Genomic DNA, 10,752 nt, shown 5'->3' on the forward strand with positions numbered 1-10,752 from the left:
GGGGGTCGTCTCACCATTAGAAGTTAGAGGAGAAATTGGGATCAGAAATGGGCTGTCAGTGGCAGAATGGGAAGAGAATTGTACACCAGGAAAAAAGTGATAAAAGAAATCTCCCATGTTTCCCACCAAGGTTTTAATTTTCAAACACCTCTAATGCTTGCCTAGCTCAGTGAACATTTTCTTTTAATGAGAGGAAAAGCAGTGGATTTCCTTTCATTTAATGAAACTGGAAACCAGTTCTATGGAGTGGTGGCTTTTTGGTTCTAATTTATGAGAAGGCCACTCTGGTGCACATGTGTGAGCTTGCGTGTGCATACACACACGTGAAGGTGAGCTGTCTTACTGAAGAGTCCTAAACTGTAGAAGTTGGTTGGGTATTCATAAACAGAAAAATATTTTTTTTTCTGGCTCCTTCCCCACAGCTGTGCCTGCTGAAGAGAGTCCAACCTTTCTGAGGAGAAAAGCACCCCAAGCTGGAAGTTGGCATCTAAGCTCACCTTGCCTAAGTCCCAGGTGAGCTGTACTTACAAGCGTTTCAGGCAGCCTGAATGTGGCCTTGTCTGCTTTTCTCTGCTGCCCATGATCCTGCCTTACACAGCAGATGCTCTGAGGCACATTAGCCCCGGGGTTCCCTAGGCAACTAGGATTGGCGCTGTGGGATTGGGCACCTCCCAAGCTGTGTACTGATCTCTTGGGCACCTTTCCTGTCATCTCACTCCTTTTCCCTTGAATCTTCTCTTAACTTTTTTGGTAACTGGCCTCCCATGTAATTCAGAAATGAGTGATAGGACGGCTTCTGTTGTAGCGGAGTACTGAACTACAACTTACTCTCTTCTCTAGAGTCCATTGACATTTGAAGATGTGGCCTTGTATTTTCCGAGGAAGAATGGAAAATAATGACCCCTGATGAGAAGACCCTCTACCTTGATGTAATGCAGGAACTCTATGAGGATGTCGCCTCTGTAGGTAAAGAGTCTTCCTTTCCTTTGTACAGCAATTGAGCAATCTGTTACATCCTCAGTTCATGGAAAATGCACACCTGTGAGAGTGTCCCAGTGTCCCAGCAGTGGGTTGGTTCTCAGCTTGATGGTGTGAGGGGAGAGGGAAGGCAGATCCAGATCACCTGGAGAGCTTTTTACAAATACACCTCTTTCTCCTAAGTAGACTGCTTGATCTATCATACTCTTGCCCTACCCTGCAAGCCCACTCTTGCCAGATCTTTTCCATGTCAGTAGAAAGCACAGTTTACCCAGTTGTTCAGGTCCCAAAACTCTCAGTTATCCTTTTTTCCAGTCCTTTTGTTATCCCCTACCCCCCAGCCAATCAGGGAGCAAGTACTCTTAACTCTGTCTTCAAAATAGGTCCTGAATACAACCACGTCTCAACCTCTTCTGCTCTTACCATCCTGGTCTCCGCCGCCTCATCTCTAACCAGGTCTGCTGGAATACCACAGGACTCCTGTCCCACGACATTTCCATGTGTCCTTAGGGTTAGTTCCTAGCTTCCTCATTGCACCTCCAGCCACAGCCACGGTAGAATATAAAGAAGATACTGAGTTTAAGATTCTGCCCATTTAAATGTTTGGAGTAAATAAAAGTATAGAGAGTTATTCGCTTTTTCTGAAAACAGCCTGGAATTTAGATGGCAGTCCATGACCTCCAAGTTTTATTCTCAGAGCGTTATCATTGCACCCTAAACCTAAAGTGATCTGTTTAGCACAAGGGCAAGAACCATAGACCCAACGTCCTAAGAGTTCGAGGACATTCTTGGAGAGTCTCTTTGAGGTAAACATACATATAGGAAGAGGAGAAAATTCCTTAATAGGAGCCTTTATAAAGGCTTAACAATTTTAAGATTTTGTTCCTCCATATTTTTAAAAATTAACCTCTTTATTGACTGACTTGTAGATTCACATGCATATTTAAAATGTAACACAAAGAACCCGTATACGCTTTACCCATTTTCCTCAGTGATAACTTTTGCAAACGTACATGATGTCACAACCAGGATAATAAAGTGGGTACAGTCCACTGACCTTATTCCCTCCCACACCCTACCTCGTCACCAACCTGTGCCAACCACTGATCTGCTTACAGTTTTTAAAAATTTTGTCATTTCAAAAGTACAGCTTTGGGAGATTAACTTTTCTCCTTCACAATAATTCCCTGGAAATTCATCTAAGTTATTGTGTGTATCAGTAGTTCATTCATTTTTACTGCTGAGAAGTGTTCTGTAATATTGATAAACCATTGAAAGATATTTTTGCTGTCTTCAGTCTGGGGCTATTGTGAATAAAGCTGCCATGAACATTCCTGTACAGAATTTTGTGTAGAGATGGTAAGTTTGCGTTTCTCTGGGATAGAGAGTGAAAGAGTGAAATTGCCGTTTCATATGGTAATTAGATGGTGAATGCTAAACTGGTTTTCAGAGTGGCTGCATCATTTGACCTTCCTAGCCAGCAATGGATGTGATCCTTTCTCCACATTCTTGCCATTGTTTAATAGTATTACCACTTAAAATTTTTTTTGGCTTTCTGTTAAGTATGTAATGTTATCTCATTGTGGCTTGGACTTGCATTTCGCTAATAGCTGATGATGATGTAGTTTGTCATGTGCTTATTTGCCATCTTTATATTATCTTCAGTGAAATGGCCTTTGCCATGGTTTTCATTTGGTTGTTTTTTAACTGTTGAATTTTGAGAGTTCCTGTATAGATTGTAGTGCTTTCTAGCGTATATGGTTTGCAAGTAGTTTCCCCAAGTCTGTATATTTTTCTTTTTATCCTCTTCCCATGGGTTTCCACAGAGTAAGTTTTTTATTTTGATGCCCAATTTTTCACTTTTCTTTTTACCTGTTGTATTTTTGCTATCAGGGCTAGCCATAGATCCCTAAAATTTTCTAAGTTTTTCCTAAAAGTTTTTTAAGTTTGCATTTAAGTCTGTGATTCATATTGAGTAGATTCTATATAAGATACGAAATTTAGATTGAAGCTCATTTGTTTTTTTGCCTGTGTAGGTCCAGTTGCTTCAGCCTTGTTTATTGAAAAGGCTGGCCTTCCTCCATTGAATTGCTTTTCCACTTTGGTCAAAATCAGTTGGGCATACTTGTGTATCTGTTTTGTCCCATCGAGTTATGTGTGAGTCTTTCTTCCCACTTTATTCTTTTGTCAGGATCAATTTTATTTTAAGCTATGCTAGGGCCTGTCCCTTTCCATGTAAAGTTTAGAATACGCTTATCTATAAGAAACTTTTTTGGAATTTTGCTAGAAATAACATTAAACTATATGTGAATTTGAGGAGGAATGATCTCTTTACTCTGTTGATTTTTCCAAAGAATGAACACAGTATGTTTTTCAGGTTTTCTTTGATTTCTTTCATCATTTAAAAAATGTTGCTACTTACCTGTTTTGGCTACACTGGGTCTTTACTGTGGTGTGCAGGCTTCCCTAGTTAGAGCTCGAGGGCTCTCTCTAGTTGCAGGGTGCTAGCTTCATTGCCCTGGGGCATGTGGGATTTTAGTTCCCCAATCAGGGATCAGACCTGAGTCCCCTGCATTGGAAGGTGGATTCTAAACCACTGGACCACCAGGGAAGTCCCATCACCAACTTTTTGATAGAGAAAAAAATTTATTTATCTATGTTTTTGTTGGAGTATAGTTGTTCATCTACTTTTTATAATTTTCAGTGTGCAGATCCTCTACATGTTTGCCAAGTATATGCAGGAGCATTTAATTTTCATTGGCACAACTGTAAATGGTATTATTTTAAATTTTTGTTAAAATAAATGTTCAGTGTTTTTATATAGGTCTGCCTCTAATTTTATGTTTTCTTCTTTTATCCTGTGACCCTACTGAACTTGCTTATGAGTTCTAAGAAGGTTTTTTTTGGTAAATTTCTTGGGGTTTTTATACATAGTCACATGATCTACAGTGCTTTTTATTTCTTTATTTATTTGTTGCCTTGTTGCAGTAGGTCCACCTTCTGGTACAATGTTGAATACGAATGGTGAGAGCAAACATCCTTGCCTTCTTCTCAATTTTATCATGGAAACGTTATGTCTTTCACTTTTACATGTGATGTTCGTGCAGGGTTTTTATTGATACTTTATCAGGTTGATAATAATTCCTAACTTTCCTAGGGTTTTATTTATTTATTTTTGGCTGTGCTGGGTCTTCATTGCAGCACTCGGGATCTTTTCAGTTGAAGTGTGTGAACTCTTAGTTGTGGCATACAAATTCTTCGTTGCGTCCTTTCGGTATCTAGTTCCCTGACCAGGAATTGAACCTGGGCCGCTTGTATTGGGAATGTGGAGTCTTAGCCACTGGTCCACCAGGGACGTCCCTCTTGAGTTTTTTTTATCGTTAATGGATGTAGGGTTTGTCAAATACTTTTCTGTGTCAGTCAATGGGATTATGATCTTTCAAAGCTCGTTGATATATGGTGGGTTATGTTGGTTGATTTCAAATATGGAAATCCTACTTTATCACAGTATATAATGCTTACATACTGTTACATTCAGCTTGCCAATATTTTGAGGATTTTCGTGTTGAAGTTCATGGGAGATGTTAGTCTGTAGTTTTCCTTCTGAGTACTGTCTTTGTGTGATTTTGTTACCAGGGTAATTACTGGCCTTATGAAATGATTTGGGTAATAGTTCTTCTTTTCTGGAAGAGATGATATAAAAGTGGTGTTAATTGTATAGATATTTTGTAGAATGCTCCAGTAACACTATATGAATCTGGAGATGTCTGTTTTGGAAGCTTTTTAATTATGAATTCAAGTTTTAATTTTCAGAATGCTGTTCAGATTATCTATTTCACACTGGTTGAATTCTGGTAGTTTGTAGATTTTGAGAAATTTACCCATTTTCCCCTAACTTTTAACATTTGTGAACATAAGTTGCTGATAGTATTCCCTTATTATCTCTTTAATTGCTGCAGAACGTGTAGTGATAGACCCAGTTCCTTCCTGATATGGATGGTTTGCATCTTCTTTCATTTTTGCCTAAGTTAATACAGGTTTATCAGTTCTACTAAATTTTTGAGGAGCAAGTTTTTTGTTTAGTTTCTGCTGTGATCTTTATTATTCCTTCAATTTTTATTTTCCTTTTTTTCTAGTTTCTTGAGGTAGAAACATAGATTATTTATTTGAGAGCTTTCCTCTTTGCTGTTGTGTGTCTTTAGGGCTATACATTTTCCTCTGAGCATTCCTATAGCTGCATTCCACATATTTTGATTATATTACATAATTTCATTTTCATTTAAGTATGTATTTTTAAATTTCCCTTGAGACTTTCTCTTTGAATCATGGATTATTAAGAAGTATATTTCCATTTGTTCCCATATATTTAAAATTTTTCTGTTGCCTTTCTGGTTTTGATTACCAATCTGATTCCATTTTTGTCAGATTGCTTTTTCTCACTCAAGTTGTGGGGTTTTTTTTTTTGGTTCTAGGTGTGCTGTGTGATTTGTTTTTTTGTATTCTGATCGTTTTGTCTATTATGTTAGGAGAGTCTGAGTCCTATTTAAATATTTTAATGGGCAGTCACTCTGTTTTAGTTTAGCATGTAAGTTCTTTTCTACTTTGTGGAATATGTGTCTAGTGACAGCTTAATTTTCAGAGCCTTTATGGTATTATTTTGGTCTCCTCGATTTATGTGGTACTGCTGGGATTCCCATGTGCTCCTGCTCATGCTGCCAGAGAGTGAGGAATGAGGAAGATCTTTACTTAGGCTAGAGTGTCTCTCAGTGGGAATCTCTGACCCGTAGGGATGAAGAGGCTTCCTGGGGCCGGCTGCTAGTGGCTGGTTAGCTAGGTCCATCTTGCTAGTTCTGCATGACAAATCTGATGTCTCCGATTGGAGTTCTGATGTTGTCAGACGGTTTCCCGTTTCCGATTGCGGATGGACTGAGCCTATTCAGGTAGCCTTCTGTTGCTCAGTTGAGATTTGGAAAACACGAGATCTGGATTGCCTACATTTTTGGATGTGGAGATGTAAGATACCTACTGTGTTACTCTTCTAGTCCTGGAGTCCCAAACCATTTTGCCTTCCTCTTACCACTTTATAGAATTCTCTGTTCATTGTATCTTGCATTCTTAAATGGATTTGTAGTTGTGCCCAGAAAGGAAGACCAGGGAAAAATGGGTCTGTGCCATTTTGTCCAGATTGGACCAAAAATCCCTTGTTCCTGTATTTTTAAAAAGCTGTCAGCATTGATTTTTCTTCCATGCCTACAGTTTTCTTGTTCTGGGAAACAGATGGCTGATTCTTCTGTTTATTCCAACAGGGTTAAAGCTGAAAAATGACACTGGAAATGACCCACCTGTATCTCTTCCTACATTAGAGATACAACCATCAGGATGCAAAGTATTAGGAAAGGCCACAAGGAAAGATGCTGAGACAACAGTGGGCAGTGAAAATCACGGTGATACATGCAGGGTACGGAAACGACCTCACAGTCCCGAAGCCACAGCTCTCGCCAGCCACTTCGTGCCTGGTGACGAACTGCACTGAAACTCTCAAAACGGGCCGTTTCCATGAAACTCGAGGAAATTATCTGAGTGCAGCCAACCTGTTGTTTCACTTTAGCCAAAGGAGGGAGCAGAAGGAAGAAATTCTTCATTAGAAACATGAATGATTGACCCTGACCGAAAAGGTAGGAGGCCAGAGGTTGGACTTGCAGGCTGGAGGGAGGCTGTTGCCATGGCATCTACATATCCAGCCCCTGGGCGGCTTGGGAGAGGAAGGGACCCGTGGAAGCCAGCCTGGAAAGCTGCCGAGCCGAGAGCAGGCAAGGCAGGGTGCACGCAGGCCCTCTGGACAACCTTGTCATATTTACAACTTGGGGATGAGAGGCGACTTCTGGGCATCTCCGAGGGTCAGCCCATCACCTCGGCCCACGGCCCCAGTAGTGTCACCTGAACACGGGGAATGGAGGGAAATGACCCTGGAGAGGTCCTGAGAAAGCCCTATAATAGAGCGGATGCTGGCCCCCTTTTCCTCCACCCCTCGAGAGGCAGCCTGGACAGATGGTTGTGTTCTTGGCCCAAGCCCAGGTCTGTCTCTTTTTCAGCCCTTCACAAGACTTCCTCCTGGCAGGTCTCTGGGACTGCTCTCTGCCTGCTCCTGCTGTCTCTCTTGCTCCTCTCCACCCTCCAAAGCTTTGCATCAGGGGACAGGGAAGAGTGGGAAAGACGTGTTCCTCCCAGCCCTGCCCCATCTCAGCCACGCTCCCTCCACCTCCTACCAGTGCCCTCCTGCTGCCACAGAATGTGCTGCTCCAGTCCTGGACAGCCTCAAGCAGCCCCTGTGTCCCAAAGGATTTGGGAAAGTGGGGGTCTCCTTGAGTGGAGGGCAGCTGTCAGGCCGGGGTGGGAGAGCAGATGGAGAAGAGGCTTGTAGGGTAGGCAACAACTGGGGAGACGGGGACATCTCTGGGTGAAGAGGCAGCTCTCAAGTCCCCATGTTTTTCTTGCAGGAACTGGTGTTATAGAAGGTGAACTGCCCCTTTTGTGGTCAAAAGAATCAAATCCCTGCCTGGGCACCCCTGCCCCTAGAGTTGCCTGGGGAGCGCCCGAGAGAAGGGCCTGACCCCTCGAGGAGAGGCAGGGCCTTCCAGGTGGAGAGCCCGAGGGGAGGGGTGGCCTGGTGATCCAGTACTGGCATGGGGAAGGAAGGATGGAGCTAGAGACACTCTGGTGGAGCAGGTTCTCCCCACCTGCTGGGCTCTGGGAAGGGAGATATTTGCCCTTGTCACATAGATCAGAAGTGGGGGAGCTGAACCTGCCTCTGGGTCTGCACTGCCTACCTGCCCCCCAGTCTCTGGGAGACCTGGCACAGTGGGATGGGGGAGGGGAGCACAGACTCCCAAGAGATCTAGAGAGAGAGAGAGAGGCCCGTGGCAGGGAAGGTGAGAGCAAGTCACAGGGAAGAACTGGGGGACAGTCTGAGCTGATACGGTCACAGGAGAGATGAATCCCAGAACCCCCTTGGGGAGCAAGGTCCTTACACACAAACCTCCCCACCCCAACCCAAGCCCCATCCAAGGCTTAACCAGGGGTTCCTTGGTGTTGAGTGCCACAGGCCTCTCAGTTTGGGTGGGGTGTTGGCTGGCTCCTGGGGCCGAGTGTTATAGGAGGGAAGGGATACAAGTGGGTGGGGTGGAGCTGAGACCCACGCATGACCCCATGTCTCTGTCTCCAGGCTGCCCCTCCTGCTAGGATCACACAGGAGCATCTGCTCTGGATGGGCCTGCAGCGGTCCTGGCTGTGCTGCTGACTGGTGCACCAGGAGCGGCACTGAGGGGAGCCGGGAGAGGCCCTGGCCCTCACCCCCATCCCACATCCACATCTGCCCCCTCACTGATTGCTTGCGGTCCTGGTCCTCAGTTCCTGGGACTAAGAACCACAGCAGCCTGATTGCCCCTGGGACAGAGGGGCTGAGCCTCACACCATGTGCCCTTCTCAGCCACCCAGGTCCTGGCCGAAGAGTTCTGCCTGCCTCACCCCGAGGCCTGAGGCTGCACCTGGGCTACCACGTGCCCCCCGCAGATTCCCACAGATGGAAGGGCACTGATGGCTTCCTCCCTTGTGCCAAGTTGCCTGGAAACCCCTGGTCCTGGTGGCCCCTCCTCCACCCCAACTGTGTCCCTCCAGGACCACTTCCAGGAGACTGCCAGCCTTTGGACTGCATCCCTGGAGTTCTGAGAGACTGTGACATGGGCTGCAGGGGAGGAGAGGAGCAGAGGACCAGGGGCCTCCCTGGGGCTGATGGGTAAATGTGCCCTTTTCAAGTTCGGATCTCACCCTCTGGGTGACTGGATCCCCAGCCGCAGCCTCTTCCTGGGCCAGCCTGAGAGGACCTGGGGAGGGCACTAGGGAGGGTCTTTACTTAATATGTGCGTGCCTGTGTGTGAATGTGTGTGTGAGTGTGCATGTTGAGTGCATGTGTGAGTGTGGGGATGTGTGTGTGAATTTGCATGTTCATGCATGAGGGCTTGAGTGTGTGAGCATGGGGATGTGTGGGTGTATGAGTGTGGATGAGTGTATGGGTATGAGTGCACGGATGTGTGTGTGTGAAGGTACTGGTGTGAGAGTGTGTGCGGGTGTGAATATACATGTCAGTGTGCATGTGTGAATGCGTGTGTGTGAGTGTTTATGCACACATGAGTGGCTGTGAGTTGCAGAAGGTGCTGAGCTGTTTAGTGGGTGTGCTCTGGGGGACGGGCATCCTGTCCTCCCCAGGCTCCCAGCTCTGTTGGAGCTGCCTGGGCCCTGGGAGGCCGCTTCCTAAAGTGGAGAAAGTATGTTGGAGATTCAGGGGCCCCGGGCTCAGAGACCCATCATCACCTGCAGAGAATCCCCCCTCCCCATGGGGCTCTGGCTGGTGCTGTCCGCCCCCAAAGGTATTGGCTGTGGGAGGGGTGGGGACACGTCCTCAGCACGTGCTCCTGCCACTATTTTTCTTACCATTTTGATCTTGAGTAGTTTGCTGCTGCTGCTGCTCTCCCACCTTTTCCTCATCTCCTCACTAGGCCTCTGCTGCTCTCCTCTCTGTGTACTTTATTTATTTGCAATCTCTTTTTCAGGCAGTGGAGGTTCTACGCCATCACCGACTTGAATAAGACAGCTTTCCCTTTTCTGTGTGTGATGAACTCTCCACCAGTCAGCGCAGTCTGGTCAGAGAAATGTTCTTGTTTTCAGTGTTGTCAAATCTTGTGTCTATCTAAGTTAATAAAAAAAATTATTTTAGTTCAAAAAAAAAAAAAACAGAGGCCTCTTGTTTCTGGTGTGGTGCCCCCTTGGAGGAGAGGGTCTGTTGGTGAGCTCACCCGACTCTGGTGGCCAGAAGCTGGGGGAGGGGAGCATCCTGAGGGCTATAATTGGGTGGGGTCATGGCAGGAAACCAGTGAATGTTATACTTCATATTAATAGAACAAAGGGGTAATACATAATCGTTCCAAAAGATTTAAAACATGGATTTGGTGAAATTCAGTACCCATTCATGATTTTAAAAACTTTTAAGAACATTGAAATTGTTAGGAACTCATTCTTCTGGCAAATAGTCTATAAAAAACCTCAGTGCGCATAATATTTAATGGTGAAAGAATGTTCCTAATATTGGGAACAATGCATGGTGTCTACTCTTGCCATTTCTATTCATCATTGTAGTGGAAGCTTGAGCAAATGGAATAAGCCCCCTACCCTGACAAATCCATCCGAATTGGAAAGAAATAAAGCTTTATTCACAGATCATCCTGTATGGAGAAAATAACAAGTAAAGCACAGACACAAAAAAGCCACTAGACCCATAAACAAATTTAGCAAGGCCAACGGGACACAATATCAACATCAAAATATCGCTTATACTTGTACATACTAGCACCAAAAATTCCAAAAATGAAATTAAGAAAGCAAACTGGATACACAATAGCCTTCAAAAGAATAAAACATTAGGGATAAATCCCATAAAAAATGAATAAGACCTGAAAACTAAAAATTACTTAAAACATTGTAAGACATAGCTGAGAAAATTTAAACTTAGTAAAGATATTTCATGGATTGGGAGACTCAATATGGCAACCTTCCCCAAGTTTATCTGTAGATTGAGCCCAATATCTATCAAAATCTCAGCTGAATTTCCTGTAGAAGTTGACAAGCTGATCTTAAAATGTATGCGGAATATACATTTATATCACCTTAAATAGCCAAAACATTTTGAAAAAGGAAAACAGTTGAAGGATTTATCATACCTAT

The 10,752-nt window shown here is 44.3% G+C and overlaps 1 long non-coding RNA gene across 2 annotated transcripts; it reads left to right on the forward strand.

Annotated features, from left to right (window-relative positions):
• Positions 1-420: 420 nt before the first annotated feature.
• Positions 421-9,770, forward strand: LOC113889145. 2 transcript variants are annotated; one of them, XR_003510160.1, is made up of 4 exons: positions 421-513; positions 841-966; positions 6,285-6,653; positions 8,201-9,770. It is a non-coding gene; the product is annotated as an uncharacterized LOC113889145 (long non-coding RNA). The 2 variants fall into 2 exon arrangements; XR_003510159.1 differs by having other exon boundaries at positions 9,585-9,770.
• The last annotated feature ends 982 nt before the right edge of the window (positions 9,771-10,752 follow it).

This window comes from Bos indicus x Bos taurus, unplaced genomic scaffold, assembly GCF_003369695.1.
Source record: "Bos indicus x Bos taurus breed Angus x Brahman F1 hybrid unplaced genomic scaffold, Bos_hybrid_MaternalHap_v2.0 tig00003634_arrow_arrow_obj, whole genome shotgun sequence".
Classification (NCBI taxonomy): Eukaryota; Metazoa; Chordata; class Mammalia; order Artiodactyla; family Bovidae; genus Bos; species Bos indicus x Bos taurus.